The 16,569-nt window shown below is 40.9% G+C and overlaps 1 protein-coding gene across 3 annotated transcripts in view; it reads left to right on the plus strand.

Moving 5' to 3' along the window:
* Positions 1-16,569, plus strand: part of PRLR (prolactin receptor) — a 221,702-nt gene that overhangs the window by 63,734 nt on the left and 141,399 nt on the right. Inside the window, exon 1 of one of the 3 annotated variants that reach the window (XM_072605873.1) lies at positions 6,090-6,244. The exons of the other annotated variants lie outside the window; for them this stretch is intronic. The gene's annotated coding sequence lies outside the window, so the exon portion shown is untranslated. Of the gene's footprint in view, positions 1-6,089; positions 6,245-16,569 lie in introns of those variants that run through there. 3 annotated transcript variants of the gene reach the window in all.

Consider the following 16,569-nt stretch of genomic DNA (forward strand, 5'->3'; position numbering starts at 1 on the left):
GGGAAACATGGGGCAGGAATCAAAACTGGCTTCATTAAGAAAAAGAAAAGAGGGACAGAAGATGCAATGGAATATGACCTTCATATTCAGGACAGTTGAATAAAGACTTCTCTTTAAATGCCACACAGGAGCAGAGCTCAGTTCTAATGTGCAGGAAAATCATTATAAGTTATCAGCTTTGCAGCTCTACAAGTAAGTGGGGAAAAGGTCCTGTTCAATCAAAGACACAGGATGGTAAAGGGTTCTGGGCCTATGTGTTGACATGTCAAGTGGACCTAAATAGCTGATAATAGCTTACCTTAGATAAGTCAATGCCTGACATGTTTAGGAGAAGGGGTAGAATCACAGAGGAGAAGTCCCCACTACCTACCTTTCTTCTACCTAATCCATGCTAAGAAACAAGATCACTTACAAGGAGTGGAATTATATTAAATTTAATTCAACAAACATTTATTAAGCACCAACTATGTGTCAGGCACTGTGGTAGGCACTGGGTATACAAAAAAAAATGAGATGGTACTGCATGCTAGATATTTACATTCTACTGGAAACCAATAGGGCACTGATCTGAGAACACAAAATATATAAAGAGTAAATACAAAGAAATGTGGGGGTGAGAGGTGAGGATTAACAACTGGACCATTGAGAAAAGGTCTCTCCTAAGAAGTGGCACTAGAACCAGATCTTGAAGGAAGTTCTACCAAGGGATAGAAGTGAGGAAGGAGAGACCATTCCAGGCATGCGAGACAGCTTCCAAATTAATTAAATGGATCATGTTGACCTTCACAGATAAAGATGGAAGCATCGATTCTCCACCATTAAGGCAGACACCTTGAAAAGCGTTCCATAGTTTTGATCATTGCCTACCCATCCATCCACATATCCACATTCTTGTATTCTTTGTGGCAAACAGCACGCCTTCACAAAATGGTCAGCCAAGGTTGTGGGGTATGTGTCACTCTAGAGAAGAATTGGGCTAGATTTGAAGCTTGAACCTCGACCCTGCTACTTACTACTAAGTTACTTTGTGCAAGTCACTTCACTTCTTTGTGTCTCAGTTTCCCCTTCTGTAAAACTGACCAGAATTGGCATGGATAAGGTAATGTCTTAGAGTCCTTCCGTCTCTAAACCTATGCCTTTATGAACTAGACTCGAATGTCAATAAGGCTTTTAGAAAAGAGATTGGACCCATGACCTCAGCTTCTTCAAGTATTCTTTAACCAGCATAAATTAGTCACAGATATATCGTATATTCTCAGGAAGTAAAAAAAGCTACCTTTAAAAAATTATCCTTACTCTCCTGTGAAACATTAAGACTTAACCCTTTATAGCTTCACCTTCAAACAACACAGACAGGGAAAGTGATGGACTATAAGCTGAATTAGTTAGACTAATCAGATCATAGGAATTGAGTTAAGTGAGAATCTTGACAATCATACAAAATCCAACTTCCTTATTTTACAGATGAAATCCACATGATACCTACATGCAAAGACTTTTTGGAAGTGAGTGAGTAGAGGGGAGTTCTCAAGGAATGTGGAACCATCAGGTAGAAGAACTATTTTGAGAGGATAGGAAATCCAAGTAATCCAAGAGCGTCCTGCAATATGGGGGCAAAGTTGAGATTCAGGCAGCTAGGAAGTGATTCAGGGAGGCAACTTTAGGGTTTCATGGGAAGTGCCAAAGAAGGTGGTTTTGCCAACTGACCTCAAAAAATGACTGAGTCTCATATGCATATGATTAACCTATCATTTTCCAACCTTTCTGACTAAGGCTGAGTGGATGGGACAGGTCCTTATGGCTTCCATAGAATGTAAATTCTTTGAGGGTAGGGACTATTTCATTTTGGTTTTTGTATCAGACCTTAGGGAGCCTGACAGGTAGTTGTTGCTCAGTCATTTTTTCAGTAGTATCTAACTCTTTGTGACCCCATTTGAGGTTTTTCGTTTGCCAGTTTATTTTATAGATGAAGAAACTGAGGCAAACAAGGTGAAGTGACTTGCCCAGGGTCACAGAGGTAGTAAGTGTCTGAGGGCAGAACTCAGCAAAATTCATCTTCTTGACTTCAGGCCCAGTGGTCTATCCATTACACCACCTAGCAGCCCCTAGCAGGTAATAGGTATTTAATAAATGCTTATAGATTAATTGATTAGCTCTATTCATTCCCTTCAGCCTACAACTGCCCTTTGAAGACACCATTTTCCTTGTACCAGATCACAGATTCAGAACTGGAAGGAACTTTAAAAGTCATCTCAGCTCTGATAGGGTCATTTGTCTCAAAGATGAGGATGTTGAACCTAGAATTGTGTGAATGACTTTCTCAGTCACATAGGTTTCTAGTGACAGAGTCCAGAATTTGAACCTAGACCCTCTGAGGTGAGATCTAGAGCTCTTGGATCATATCTGATGTTCATTTTAGCCTGACCACCAATATTTAAAACATTAAAGTGGGAAAGTATTCCAGAGCCCACGTACTGCTAACGGACATTACTGGGCCGCTCTGTATTGGTCCCCTCCATCCCCTAGGGATAGTGTTGTGGCTCAATGAACAAGGTTCAGAGCATTAAGGAGAAAGAGGTTTGCAAACATGCTGAAGTAATTGCCTCAGTGGCTTCTGACTGCTGGCCAGCTGCCTGTGGGAGTTTCTGGCCTATCATCTGTGTATCAACACTGGTATTTAGATCTGAGAGATACAAGAGCTGCTGTAGAGAGCCAGGGAATTGTATTCCAGAGGAAGTCGAAACTTATTAAATAAGTTTCCTGTGCATTTTTCTTACAGTAGCCCCTGTCTTTCCCTTGCCCTGTATTCCCTTTTTTATTCAACCCAAACTCCTGGTGAGTTAACAAAAGAAAGATGTTGTTCTCCTCCTGGACAGAGAGTGCTTTACCTCTAGGGTATTAGATGAATCAATGCCAAGTCCAGTTCATGTTTCAAAACAAAGTTTTGCAAGGGCCCCAAACTATGTCTGTCTCAGATAACGTTTCTTAAGAAGTAATGGGGTCCTCTATGAACAAACTGCATTGTACTGTTGTCATTCTACAAGAGATTAAGGCAGCCAAAATCCTGTATTCACTGCCACTTTGACCAACAAAACAAAACAAAATGAAAGAAAAGAAGACAAACCAAAACAAACCTGAGTTTTGCTTTCTGATTATTTCCACAAGAAAGTAGAGTATACTAGAATATGCCATCAGAACCTGCGTGGCTCCCTTTCAGGAATCTGTGGAGCCAGGCTACACCCTAAGCATCCTCTCATCCTCTGTGCATATAGGGAGGTTATATCTGAGAAAAGTAGGGAGGGTGGAGGAGTAAAGGAGATGGAGGTGGGTAGGTAGGTGGAAGAGAGAAAGACTGCCTACTATTCTCCATCAGCCAGCAAATGAATATTACATCCTTACCTTCTAGTCTTGGAGTCAGGAAGACTGAGGATCATAGGACTGTATTAAAAAGGAAGATCATCTACTATTTCTCAGTTTCCTCAGATCAAATTAAGTCAAAAAACATTTATTAAGTATTTACTGTGTGCCAGGCACTGAGCTAAGGACTGGGAAAATAAATACCAGAAGAAAGATAGTCTCAAAGAGGTTACATTCTAATGGACAGGTCAATGGAGGAGGCTTATTAATGGAGATGTGCATGCCGCAGCTTCTTTGTAGCCACTGGTGAGAGTTAAGCAGAACAGGAGGACACCAAAGATGGAAGGAGCCCTGAAAAGGGCTTGGCAGCCATCACACCAAAGGTACTGGTCCTCCCTGAACACACCTTACACCCTGGTCAGTACATAAAAGGAAGGTGAAAGATCTGTGGGGAGTTAAGGAGAAGAAGAAAAAGAAACTTTGAAAGAATGTAATTACCTCTACTACATGGTAGAGAAAGTCCAGAGAGTCAGGACTGGAGCTCAAAGAGGAAGGAAGACATGGCTGACCTGGGTACCATCTTTAAGATGCAGGTTCTGGGAGGAACCAGCCAATCAGAGGAAGGGGATTTGTAGGATAAGGATTTATAGTATAAAATGGTATTTGTTTGTTCTAGATATAACTCTGCAAGGTTTCAAACTCTTTATCATATGCTCTGAGAATAGCAATCAATCTTTTCTTCCTTCATGACCAAGATGTGATCATCTTTCTATAACTGCCTTGGAGTGATGGACCCTATGTTTCATTAATATCATAGGAAGTTTTGGCTTAAATGCTTTCTGAATTCATTGTCATCCATTTTACTGTTCCAGGAGCATATGCTGGCTGGTATTGCAAAGGTGTAAATCTCTCTAAGCAAGTTCTTCTTCCCATTGAACATTAATTTCAGGATGACAGTCATGAACAACTGTAGTTTTCTTGAGCATATTGTCTGGAGACAGGATAATAATGGTGATGATGGTGGATGATTAGGAGATGCAGCATAGCAGCTTAGTAGATACATAGCTGCCTCAGAGTCATGAGGACCTGGATCCAAATCCTGCCTCTTCTAACACATACTTCCTAGTCTTGTCACTTAATTCTTCTGAGTGCCCTGAGTCATTCTCTTAGACTGTAAGTGACAGTTCAGTCACTGATCTATATTAGTAGATGGAGTTTCCTCACCCAGGAATTCTCTCCATTTCTGGAAACATAGATCTAGACACAAAAGAAAAATGTTATTTTTCTTAATATTTCTAGGAAGAGGGCAGATTTTTGTCAGAAGGAACTGACTGTCTTTGAGAGCCCAAAGAAGCTAGTGCCCAAAGCTGTAGGGATGGTCCCCTGTGGCTGGATGTTTCCCAGCCCTTGACATCCCCTGTGCTACTACAAATCCTCCCTGCAGCACTTTCCAGCTAGACTTAGGGGAAGTTTCTGAAACTGTGCCACCCAGTCCAGGAAGACTGCGTCTGCTGCCAGAGACTCAGGAGGGGAGAGGCAGGCAAAGTGCAAACACCTACTGTTCTTTGATGGCTCTGGAGCAAATCCTTCAAGTCTCTTTCTATGGGCATTCTGATAAGTCCTGGGGAAAAGGGCTGACTGCCATGGAATTTCCACTATAAATGCCTATCTCATAGGCTCGTAGGTGTCTCTATACTGACATCCCATCAAATGCTTTAAAACATATTCTCAGATCAAATGATATAACATGTAATATGCTTTGCAAATCTTAAAGCTCTGTATAAATGTGAGCCATCATTCCTTTTTTTCATTGCTTAGGGGTTTTCATCTTTTGGCCCTACCTTTTCTGTTCTTGTGCCAAGCAAAGTTCATTCATTCCTTTTCTCTAAAACCTGAATCACCACCTAATGTCTCCATGTTAAAATATGAACTCCACAGCCCACACTTCGAGGCCCCTTGATATAGCTTTCCCTTCCCCCACTCTCACCCCCAAATATATTTTCCACCACTCCAGAACAAACAGTCCAGCCAAAATATTTCTTTGCTGTCATTGGGTGTTCTGAGTCCCACTTCTGATTCCCTTCTCATCTTTTCTTAGGAAATCCTCCTAACCCTCCCCACAATGTCCTCCCCTGATTTCTCTGACTCTCCAACTACTCTCCACCTTTGAAAGTTCCACCCCCTCCTCAGTGACATTCCTGACTTCTTTAGACCAGAGATCACTTCCTCCTTCAATTTCTCTAATAAGAACCGGCATTTAGATGTGCTTTAAAACATGCAAAGGGCTTCACATGGATTAGGTCATTTCAGTTCAATTAAATTAAACAAGGATTTATTAAGTATTTATTATTGCAAGGCACTGTGCACTGGGCTAGAGATAAAAGGACAAAAATGAAAAAAAAAAATCTGACATCAAGGAACTTATTTTATCCCTGGAGTCATGAGTGGAAGTAAACATCACGTCCTTTGAGAGGGAAGACAGCTCTAATAATTGGGGGGATCAGAAGAGAATGATGAAAGAGGAGGAGCTTGAACTCAGCTTTGAAAGGAGCTAGGGATTCAAGGGGGCCGAGACAAGGGGGAGGGCATTCCTATCATGGAATGCAGAGAGGTAAAAGCAAACGTAACACACAGGCAGCAGCTAGCAGGCCAGCGTGCTGGGAACGAAGGGTCATGGAAATGGGTGGAAAGGCAGTCCGAAGCCAGGTCCTGAAGGACTTTAAATGCCTTGCAGAGGAGATCATGATATATGTACTGATACCACTGAAGCCGTCAGAGCTGAGGAGGTGATGGTCAGACCTGGACACTCAGAATGCCATTTTCTAGATGAGGAATTCCACAAAAGTAACTGTGTAGAAGATGCATCACAGAAGCAAGAAGTGACCAGGTAGGAAGTTATTGCAATAATCCAAGTGAGGGAAGATAAGACACTGGATCTACAGTGGTAGCTACATGGGTGGAGAGGAAATTCACATGAGAAATGTTGTGGAGATAGAATCAATGAAAGCTTGGAAAAGGAGAGCTAGACAGCAGCGAGGGAAAGTGAGGAGTCAGGTATGGCTGAGATTGCCAAATGCCAGTGAGTGGGAAGATGAGCCATGTCTGCAGTAGAAATAGGGAAGCTAAGAGGAGGGGGGCTAGGTTAGGGGTAAAGATAATGATTTCCATTTTGGACCTGTTGAGTCTGAGATGCTTATCAAAGATATAGTTAGTGGTGTCCAAAAAAAGAAAGAGAGGAGAGAAGAAGATGATGATGATGAAGAAGAAGAAGAAGAAGAAGAAGAAGAAGAAGAAGAAGAAGAAGGAAAAAGAAGGGTAGGAAGAGAGGAGGTGGGGAGAGGAGAAGATGGAGGGGAGAAGAGAGAAGAGGAGAGGAGAAAAGAGGAGAAGAGAGGAGAGGAGAGGAGAGAGAAGGATTGGATATGTAGATTTGTTAGTTCTGCATAGAGATGATAATTGAACCCATAGAAATAAAAGAAATCACAGGGAGTACAGAGAAAGGACCAGAACAGAGCCTTAGATGACATTCAAGTGTAGGAGGCTGGTGGATGATTCATCAGGTGATAGAACCAGAAACCAGACTGCATGTACCTGTGAAGGAGGTACTACTGATATTATTATCCACCTATTAGAGAGGCTCAGATAGATTAACTGAGTTTCCTTGTCCATAAAATGGTGATACTTGGAGTACCAACCTCACAAGGTTGTTATGAGGAGACCTAAATGAAATAAACTATGTAAAGAATTTTGCAAACCTTAAAGTGCTTCATAAATGTCAGTAACAATGACTTACTTAGTTGCAGAACTAGTATTAGAAGTGCGACTTTAATCCACTTTTTCCTATCTCCCAGCATTCTATCTGCCATATCCCTCTGCCTTTTATGCCTATTCCTCTAATATTTATCATCTGTACCTGGGCAGCTAGGTGGTGCAGTGGATAGAGCACCACTGCAGGAGTCAGGAGGACCTGAGTTCAAATCTCACCTCAGATACTTGATACTCACTAGCTGTGTGACCTTGGGCAAGTCACTTAACCCCAACTGTCTCATCCTGGGTCATCTCCAGTCATCCTGATGAATATCTGGTCACTGGATTCAGATGGCTCTGGAGGAGAATTGAGGCTGGTGACCTGCACAGCCCTCCCTCACTCAAAACCAAGTCAAGTGCAAGTCATGTCATTACTTCTCTGATGGCATGGTCTTCTTTGCAATGAAGGACGAGCACACATCATCTGTACCAATCATTTGGGCCTTTATCACATATTGCCTTATATTATTATTTAATTGTTTCTTGTGAATTCATCTTGGTTTCTCCAAATAGACTGAGACATTTCTTGAGGGTAGGGATGATGTCTTGATCTTTTTATGTTTTAATTCCCCTATAGTACCTAATGTGTATGCAATGAAATACTTGCAGTGAGTCGAACATCAGGATGAATGATTATCTCAGCATCATTGCCTCTGTACTCTCTGATAGCTTTTTTCCTGGAAGCCTAAGGGCTAGTACCATTATTTTGTCAAGGGGCACTGCAATTCAATGTTAGTCTTTCTCTTGAATTACTATAGTTCAATGTCCCAGTGCTTTTAAAACAGGGTTAGTCCCAAGAAGGGTTCTATTATCTTGATGAGTCAGTCATCTGCTTCCTCATTGATTTATTACTGCTTCCTTTCTATAATATCTTCTGGTGGTGAGGATGTAATTCTCTTAAAGCTGGAAATCTATTCCAATGCTACTATGAAGCGATTTAATACAACTTTCCATGGTGGAAACTGAGCAAATTTACATGATCATTTATGTATGAAATGACTGTTTGGGGAATGTCAGAGCTTCATGTCAGATTCTAGGAACCATATATAGAGAAGAGTATAACAGAGAAGCCTGAATAACCACATATGTGTTGTTCATGATGAGAGACCTCTGATGAAGTGGAAGTAATCTGCAAGTGCAAATGCAAATGTAAAAGCAAATTGCATCAATAAAACTGAAAACAATTTTAACAGAAGTCTGTGGATATGCATAAACATCATCAGAAGTTCTCACCATGTCAGTTTCACCTTGGACTGAGATGTTTTATGAACTTGAGAGCTTATTGAAAGAATTCAAGTAGGGATCATCAAATGTTGTTTTTAAAAATGTATGCTTCCCCAAAAGAAGTCAGCAGCCAGATGAAGGCTTTGCTATTCATATTTCTGAGCTGTAACATCTGTCAGCAGAATTTTTCAGATGTCATTGAAGGACCATTTTCTTTATGTGTAGGACCACACACCTTAACAGGATTACATTTGATATTTATAACAACCCAAGAATAAGCTCTAGCTACTGAGAGGACCAACATGGCTTAGTGGAAATAGTCTATGTATACTCCAAGGTCAGGAAGAATTGGGTTTGAATCCTAACTCAGACCTTTGCTAACTATGTGACCCTAAGGCATGTCACTTATCTTTAGATCCCCACTTTCCTAATGTATAAAATTGGAATAATAATAGCACCTACCTCACAAGACTATTGTGAGGATCAAATGAGATAATGTTTGAAAAGCACTCTGCAGACTTGAAAATGCTATTAGCTACTTCTGAGCTATTAAAATGCCCAGAATTTAAAATAATGGTTTCTAACACCAATGAAGGTAAAGTCCTCTTACCGACAGGGTCAAGAGAACACAGTGAATGAATATCGATTGATTACCTGACTTCACAAGGTTTTGCATGGGCACAATACTCTGACTGCAGATCTGAAGAATGCTGTGTGTAGATACTGCAAGGTAGAATTCCACCCTGAGAGAATATGTCAGTGATATGACATCCAAATGAAGTCCAAGAAGGTTCATTGCAGCTCCCATTGCTGAGTGTAAGGCAATCTTGACATGACAGCAAAACTTAGGGATTTTGTATTTAAAATTCTTCAGAATATTGCAGTATTTTCCAAAATGCTCATCAATGAGTGGAAGTGCAAGATAGAGGTCAGCTCTGACTCTGGTGGATCAACAATCAGGAAACATATCTTTGCTCGTAGTTAGTTTCCTATGGATCCTTTCTCAGACTTTCAGGCCACCATGCATTCCTCAAGGTTGCAATCACCACCCAGTTGACATTGATGAAACTCGTGCTGAGAATGGATAATATGGCTCTTTCATGGAGAAGTTTCCATTTGTTATGACAAGGGGAGGGGGAGGCGTAACCACAAAGATTTTGGGGAAGGAACTGGTTCAGCTCACTAGTGGTTCACATCCAAGGCACCAATACTGCAAGAACAGCCTGAGGAAAGAATACCATCAACAGATGTCCCCCAGATTTTTCTAAGCACTAGGAGTTTCCAAGCACATGAGGGCAAAGTCTTACATTTGGTTACAAAAAGTCCCAAGTATACACACACTGAAAGTAGGCATGGCTAGATAGCAGTTTGTCTGAAAAAGGTCTAGGAGTTTCAGTGTACCTAAAGTTTGGCATGAATCTATAGGGCAGCCAAAAAGAACTAATGGGATTTTGGACTTCACTGAGAGGCAAAGTGTCCAGAAATAGAGAGGTAATCATCCCTCCATATTCTGCCCTGGTCAGCCACATCTGGGGTAATAGTTTAAGTTCTTGCTTGACACTACATTTTAGGAAGGATTTTGGTAAACTGGAAAGCGCATAAAGGAAAGCAACCCGAATAGTGAAAGGTTTCAGCCCCATGCCATATAAAGATCATTAGAAGCCACTGATTATGTTCAGCCTAATACACAAGAGCTGTCTCCAGATATTTGAAGCGTTGTCTAAATTACTACTACCCTCCGAGATTCCCCAAGTTTCTTGGATTCCAAGTATTAAAAAATTAACTGTAGAATCTAGTTTTATAGCTTAATTAGTTAAAGTGGGGCACTGTCACATAATGTACTTTTCCTGAGGCACAGTCCATCCTCTCCAGCAGAGACTTTGTAGAGGGCAGGATCATGGTGTCTTGTCTCCCTTTCATGGAGTAGCGTCTGCACCCCTTCCCTTCTGAGTGGCTTTGTTGCCCTCTGTCCAAATCATAAGGAGGCATCATTGTTCAGATCAGTTCTTTCAGTTCTCCTGCAATAGAACTAGCTACCTCTTTAGGTCATTAGTAAGCTCTTTGTCACTGTAAATATTCAAGCATTGGCTGGAATGGCCATCTATTGAGGGTGACCCCAGAACTAAGTGGGAGGAGAAGCTAAATGACTTTGCATCTTTGAGAATCAATTATGTGCACTTTTGGTGGAGTAGTGAACTAATTCAACCATTCTGTAGAACAATTTGGAACTATGGCCAGTGGGCTGTAAAATCATACATATCCTTTGACCTAGTAATACCACTACCAGGTCTATTGCCCAAAAGAGATGAAAACAAAGATAAAAAAGAAAAGGACCTACAGGTACAAAAATATTTATAGCAGCTCTTTTTTGGGGGCAAAGAATTTGAGATTGAGGGGATGCCCATCAATTGGGGAATGGCTGAACAAGTTGTGGTATGTGATTATGATGTATAATCTATGGTACTATAAGAAATGATGAGCAGGATGCCATTAGAAAAACCTGGAAAGACTGTTATATCCATCCCTAGAGAAAAAAAATGATGGTGTCTGAATATAGAGTGAAGCATACTTTTTTTAACTTTATTTTTCTTGATTTTGTCAGTGTTTCCTATCACAACATGACTATTATGGATGTTTTGCGTGACTACACATGCATAACCTATATTGAATTGTTTGTGTTCCAAGAACAGGAGGGAGACAGGGATGGGGAAGGAGGAGGGAGGGTTCAGGGTGCAGGGAAGGAGGAAGGGAGATAATTTGGAACTTGAAATTTTAAAAAAACTAATGTTAAACATTATTTTTACATGTAACTGGGGGAAATTTACATTTAAAATTTTTTTAAAAAGTCAGTTATGGCAATGGGAGATCTCAGTCTAGGAAGGACATTGACTGCATTTTGTTAGGCAGACTCGAGTCTACTTTGTATGTACTGAGTTGAGGACTGAGAGCCAGCTCTGGTTGAGGACTTCTTACATTATTCTGAGACTTGTTTGTGAGACTTGTTCCAGCAGCAAACATTCCTAGTTCTAGTGCAGTTCAAGAGGTATAGAGCTCTCAGCATTGGAGGTATCTGGCAGAATCTGATATCTATTTGTTGGGTGTGGTGCAGAAGGATTCTTGTTCCAGTTTGGGTTGGACTGTGATGACCTGTGAGGTCCATCCAGCTCTGAGGTTCTGTGCTTCTCTTATGTCTTCATGACCACTTAAACAAGAGTAAGGAGAATCTTTGCTAATCTTTCTCACTCAGGGACTACTGAGCTCCAGGCTCTCCAGCTCTGCAGAATGGTACTAATGCAGAATGGTTTCCATTCACCAGAGGTTTCCTGCTGCTGAGGCCTGCCTTCAATATGCTAGAGATAATTACCACTCCCACTGGAGTGGACTTTCCAGTCTTCCAAGGGTTCTCCTTAGGTCCTGCTATCTATTGCACTGTTCCTTGTCCTTCTTTAGCCATGCTGATCGGGCTGACCTCATATCTGCTTGCTGCTGCTATACCTTACCTAAGGTATCCATCTCCATTGTTTGTGGCCTATCAATCAAATTTCCCTGAACATTAGGGATAAGGTCTTTACAAAATTGTGCTTCACCAGACCTTATCAAAAGCTGATCATTAGTGACCTTAGTGAAGATACTTGAACTATGAGCACTCCCTAGTGGCATTCTGATTCAGCACCTGCATTGGTTTTTCTGTTGCTTCCAGAATATTCTAATGTGTTAAGAAAAATTTAATGTGTGATTCTAGGTGTGGTGCCATAGCTTAATGATTTTATCACCATGGAAGTAAAGTAAGAAAGATTCATGAAACTATAGAAATCCTCCTTATTTTTCAATAATATTAAGCAATCTGTCACTAAGCATTTATTAAGTGCCTACTATATGCCAAGTACAAGTATCTGTCTGAGGCCAGTTTTGAACTGAGGTTCTCCTTACTCCAGAGCTGGTGCGCTACTCACTGCACCACCTAGCTGTCCCTGTATTTTCTTTAGAGTAGGTATTCCTTCCACCCTGGCCGATGGCCAACACAGAATGTTACAGAATTGTCTGAGCTTCAGAGAAGTGAAATGACTTGCCCATGGTCACTCAGTTAGGAGAGGACACCTAGGTAAGAGTCAAACTGAGTTTTTCATTTTCTCTCTTTTTAATAAGGATTTGTTTCCACCTGCTAGGATCAATTGTTATTCAGTCATGTGGGGTCCATGGGGTTTTCTTGGCAAAGATACTGGAGTGTTTTCAGGAAGACCTAAGATTACATCCAGTCTTAGACATTTACTAAGCAGGCTGCTTAGCTACTGTTTGCCTCAGTTTCCTCAACTGTTAGATGGGGATAATAACAGTGTCTACTTCACAGGACTGTTATGAAGATCAAATGAGAAAATATTCACAAAGCACTTAGCTCAGTGTATGCCTAGCACATAGTAGGCACTTAATACTTATTCCCTTTCCTTGTTTCATAGAATTTAGACATGAATGGAAACTTAGAGGTCATTTAGCTTAGTCCTTCTTTTTTTAGAGATGTCTTTTTGCTTGCCACAGCACATTACAGATCATATGTTTGCCACAGCACATCCACTGAAAGTATTAATGTTAGAGGAACCCCCATACCCCAGACTCACCTCTTTAGGCTAATGTTAACTTAACTGTTACTTTAGGCTAATGGTTATCTGGTTAACTGCATGGAATCTGATATTAGCCTAGGTTTTGAACTGGTTATGGAGGAAATAGCAAGTAGAGAAATTGCTTGAGGAGTTCGGGGTCTTCCAGAGATGTCAGCATCAGTTCCCTTCCAATAAAGGATGCCTTTTATGGGTAAATATTTTTACTCCATAAGGCAGTCTTCACATATCTTGGCCATAGTACATGGAGCACATCTGGAAATTGTTTACATGAAAACACTGGCTAGGAGTGATGTCTGGTGGCCTGGAATTGATCCTAATTTTGAAATTTCTGTAAAGTGGTGTGACACATACCAGGCCTCAAAGTATACTCCATCAAAGATGCCTACCTAGTTTTCCATGAGAAGTAACCAAGAAGTTTTGGTCAAAAATTCACATTAATCCTACAAAGCCATTTCAAGGGAAGAATTCCTTTATTCTAATAGACTCCTTCCTAATCCTCATTCCACCTCTGTTGCTGCTATTTGTGTGATCTTGGACGAATCACTTAATCTCCCTAAATTTTAGTTTCCTCATCTATAAAATGAAGGGCTTTGGTGAAATCTTCATTTCTAAGGTCCTTTTCATCTCTCAATCTGTAAATACATGATCCTAAATTGACTTAAAGGCATCCTGGTTCTATCTCAACCCTCTACTGCAACAATCACAGATCTACGTCATTGTGCAAGATTATAGTTTCTGAAAATGAGTTTGTATCCAGTCTATTTGAGATAAAGGAATTTGTGATAGAGCAGCTAACTGGTGCAATGGACAGAGCACTGGATTTGGAATCAGAACGAATCTTCTTCCTAACTAGTTTACTAGATATTTACTAGTTGTGTGACCCTCGGCAAGTCACTTAATCCTGTTTGCCTCAGTTTCCTCATCTGTGAAATGAGCTAGAGAAGGAAATGCCAGCTTCAAGCATGGTCACAAAGAGTTGGACACACTTGGACAGCAATTTGTGGATAGGAACATTATCCAAATTGGCACCATCCCATTTCATCTTCCTCAGCAAATTGTGGGACAGACCACTAAAAATGCCCTGAAGTGGATAGTTAGAGGATATTGGTCAAAAACATATGAGGTTTTTTTCTCACTCTTCAACATGCTGTTCTAATAATAATATGACCCAGTCCTGCTGAATTTGCTAATTGGGCAATGTCTTAAGATTTGCCTCAGCTATATTCAGTCTTATATGAACTCGTAAGATAAACTACAATGCATTCTAAAGACTACACTGCCTAAACCTATTCACCGCTCTTTCTTTTATTTTAACTGTATGTGTTAGTCTTTCTAAGATCCATAGATTTGTCCTGAGGCAAGATCCTACTGCTCTAATCACTGTCACATCACCGGAGTGATACAAGGTCCTGAATGTAGATAGATCTGCATGACATTGTCACATCTGGGTTGACATTTCTCTTATGGTGAGTTGGTAGCAGTAAAACCATCCTAAGATTCTCCTACATTTGTGGCTGCTGCTGTTGATAATGAAGGTCCAGATTCCAAAGACTCACCAGCACCACAGAGTGAAAGAAGTAGAGTAAGCTCTCTAAGGTCAGGAACTTTTTCATTTTTATCTCTAAATAGCTAACATTTGTCTAGCATAGTTTGTTATATACAGGAAGTGTTTAATAAGTGCTTATTGACGATGTAACTGCTGAAGTGGAGATGTGGATTTAGACTCCTATTTGTCAAAGACAGCGTGGGTCCCATGAAAGTAAATTGCTGGTTAAAGGGTTGTATTAAGTAAGTAGAGTGTTATTATATTCATGTGCCAAAAAAATCATGTTGCACAGTATTGGTGTTTTGAGCATATTAGAGCTTTTTTTTTAACCTTCTGAGTTTCTAGAGTCACATGCCCCTGTGAATTTTAGGATGGAATAGCTCAGAGACATTTTGGAACAGTAATGTACTCTCTCTCTTCACCTCTTGTCTTTTTATTGCCACTACATAACACAAGGTAGCCAGTCATGGTGGATACAGGGCTGATCCTGGAGTAAGGAAGACTCAGTTTCAAGACTTACTTTTCATGCCTCTAAAATAGTAACTTAAATTGTCAAGATGCATACATGGAAGTAATTTACACACTGGGAGTTCCCTATACAATGAATGACTTTGATAGCCCAAGCAACCATGCTTCCTTTCTCTTTTTAACTTATTAAAAACAAAGACCTTATAAAGACATGTGTTCCACACATACACCAACTTTTCCCACCCCCACACACAAACTTCTTCATTAATAGGCGTTCCTCACTTTTCAGACTGTATGAAAGTGATACTCGTGTTTGTGCTAAAACATCGTTGTGTACTCTACCCCTGTACATGTGAAGTGGTTTCATTTTCATACATAGAGAGCTGGAAGAGACCTCTCGGAAGCTGCCTAGCCTGAGACCCAAAGGAGTTGAATGACTTACTCAAGGTCAAACAGGAAATAACTGGTAGAGTTCAGATTTGAACCCTGGCTCTCTAACTCTAAACTCAGCAATCATTCCAGGGCTTGAAGTAAGATGAATAATTAACAAAGGCTGTGCCTGAAATCAGCTTCTGAAAGAATGCCATGTTAGAGTTGGAACATTCTGAATCTCACTGCACAAAATGTAGAAAAGAAAGTATGATCTCCAAGCACACCACTCAGGTCAAAGTGATGTGGCAATCTAGGACAAGGGAAACTGGAGAGGTAATGAAAATGAAAGAGCCCTTCAGGGGAGAAATGGTTTTCCTTATTTCACTTTTCTTTGTGAGTTCTCACCCTCCTCTTTGCCTCTTCCTTCTCTGAGCCTGGGAGGCAGTGAGGGCAAGGAAAGGTGGCACGATGTAGAAAAGGAACAACTGTGCTTATGCATGTTTTTATCCCAGTCTCGGATCTTAAGGAGGGATTTTAGAGTGGAGACATTTGAGCTTGGGTGACCAGACCTGGGACCCTATTCCAATCATTGAGAGTTTAAGGAAGAAAATAATATAGCCCAGCGTTTGTACTGAAGACCAAAAGGCAGTCTGATAGAAGAGCTGTGGCATGACCAGTCAGTGCAAAGCAAAGAGTGAGTTGGGAGATAGAGCTAAGGAGGCACGGTGTAGGGAAATTTCTAAAATTAAATCAGAAGAGAAGCCAGTCAGAGTACGTGAAAGAAGCAGCCCAACCCAGCCCCCGAGGGAGGAGAGTAGGAGGTGTTTTGAAAGGGCAGGAAAGCAGAGAGATGATAACGGATGGGTCATGGTCAGAGACCAAGGCTGCAGACATGCCAGGCCATTGTTAAGGCAAGAGGGAGGAACAGAGCCTGAAGAATCAGACTAAGGAGTAAAAAATAAGTACACCCTAGGTGAGGTAAGCAAATCCTCTTCTCTTGGCACAGGCTTGTGGCCAGTGGAAGCACTCAGCACCTTGAAATTATAATCAGCCAAAAGTTGGTGAAACTATCCTTTTCCCCTCTATCCACTGACATGGCATGGTACTCATCATGTTGATTTTTTTCCCTCTCCATACCTCCTTTGAGAGTAAAGGGATTGGGAATCATCTCCAGGAAGA

This window comes from Notamacropus eugenii, chromosome 4, assembly GCF_028372415.1.
Source record: "Notamacropus eugenii isolate mMacEug1 chromosome 4, mMacEug1.pri_v2, whole genome shotgun sequence".
NCBI classification, from domain to species: Eukaryota; Metazoa; Chordata; class Mammalia; order Diprotodontia; family Macropodidae; genus Notamacropus; species Notamacropus eugenii.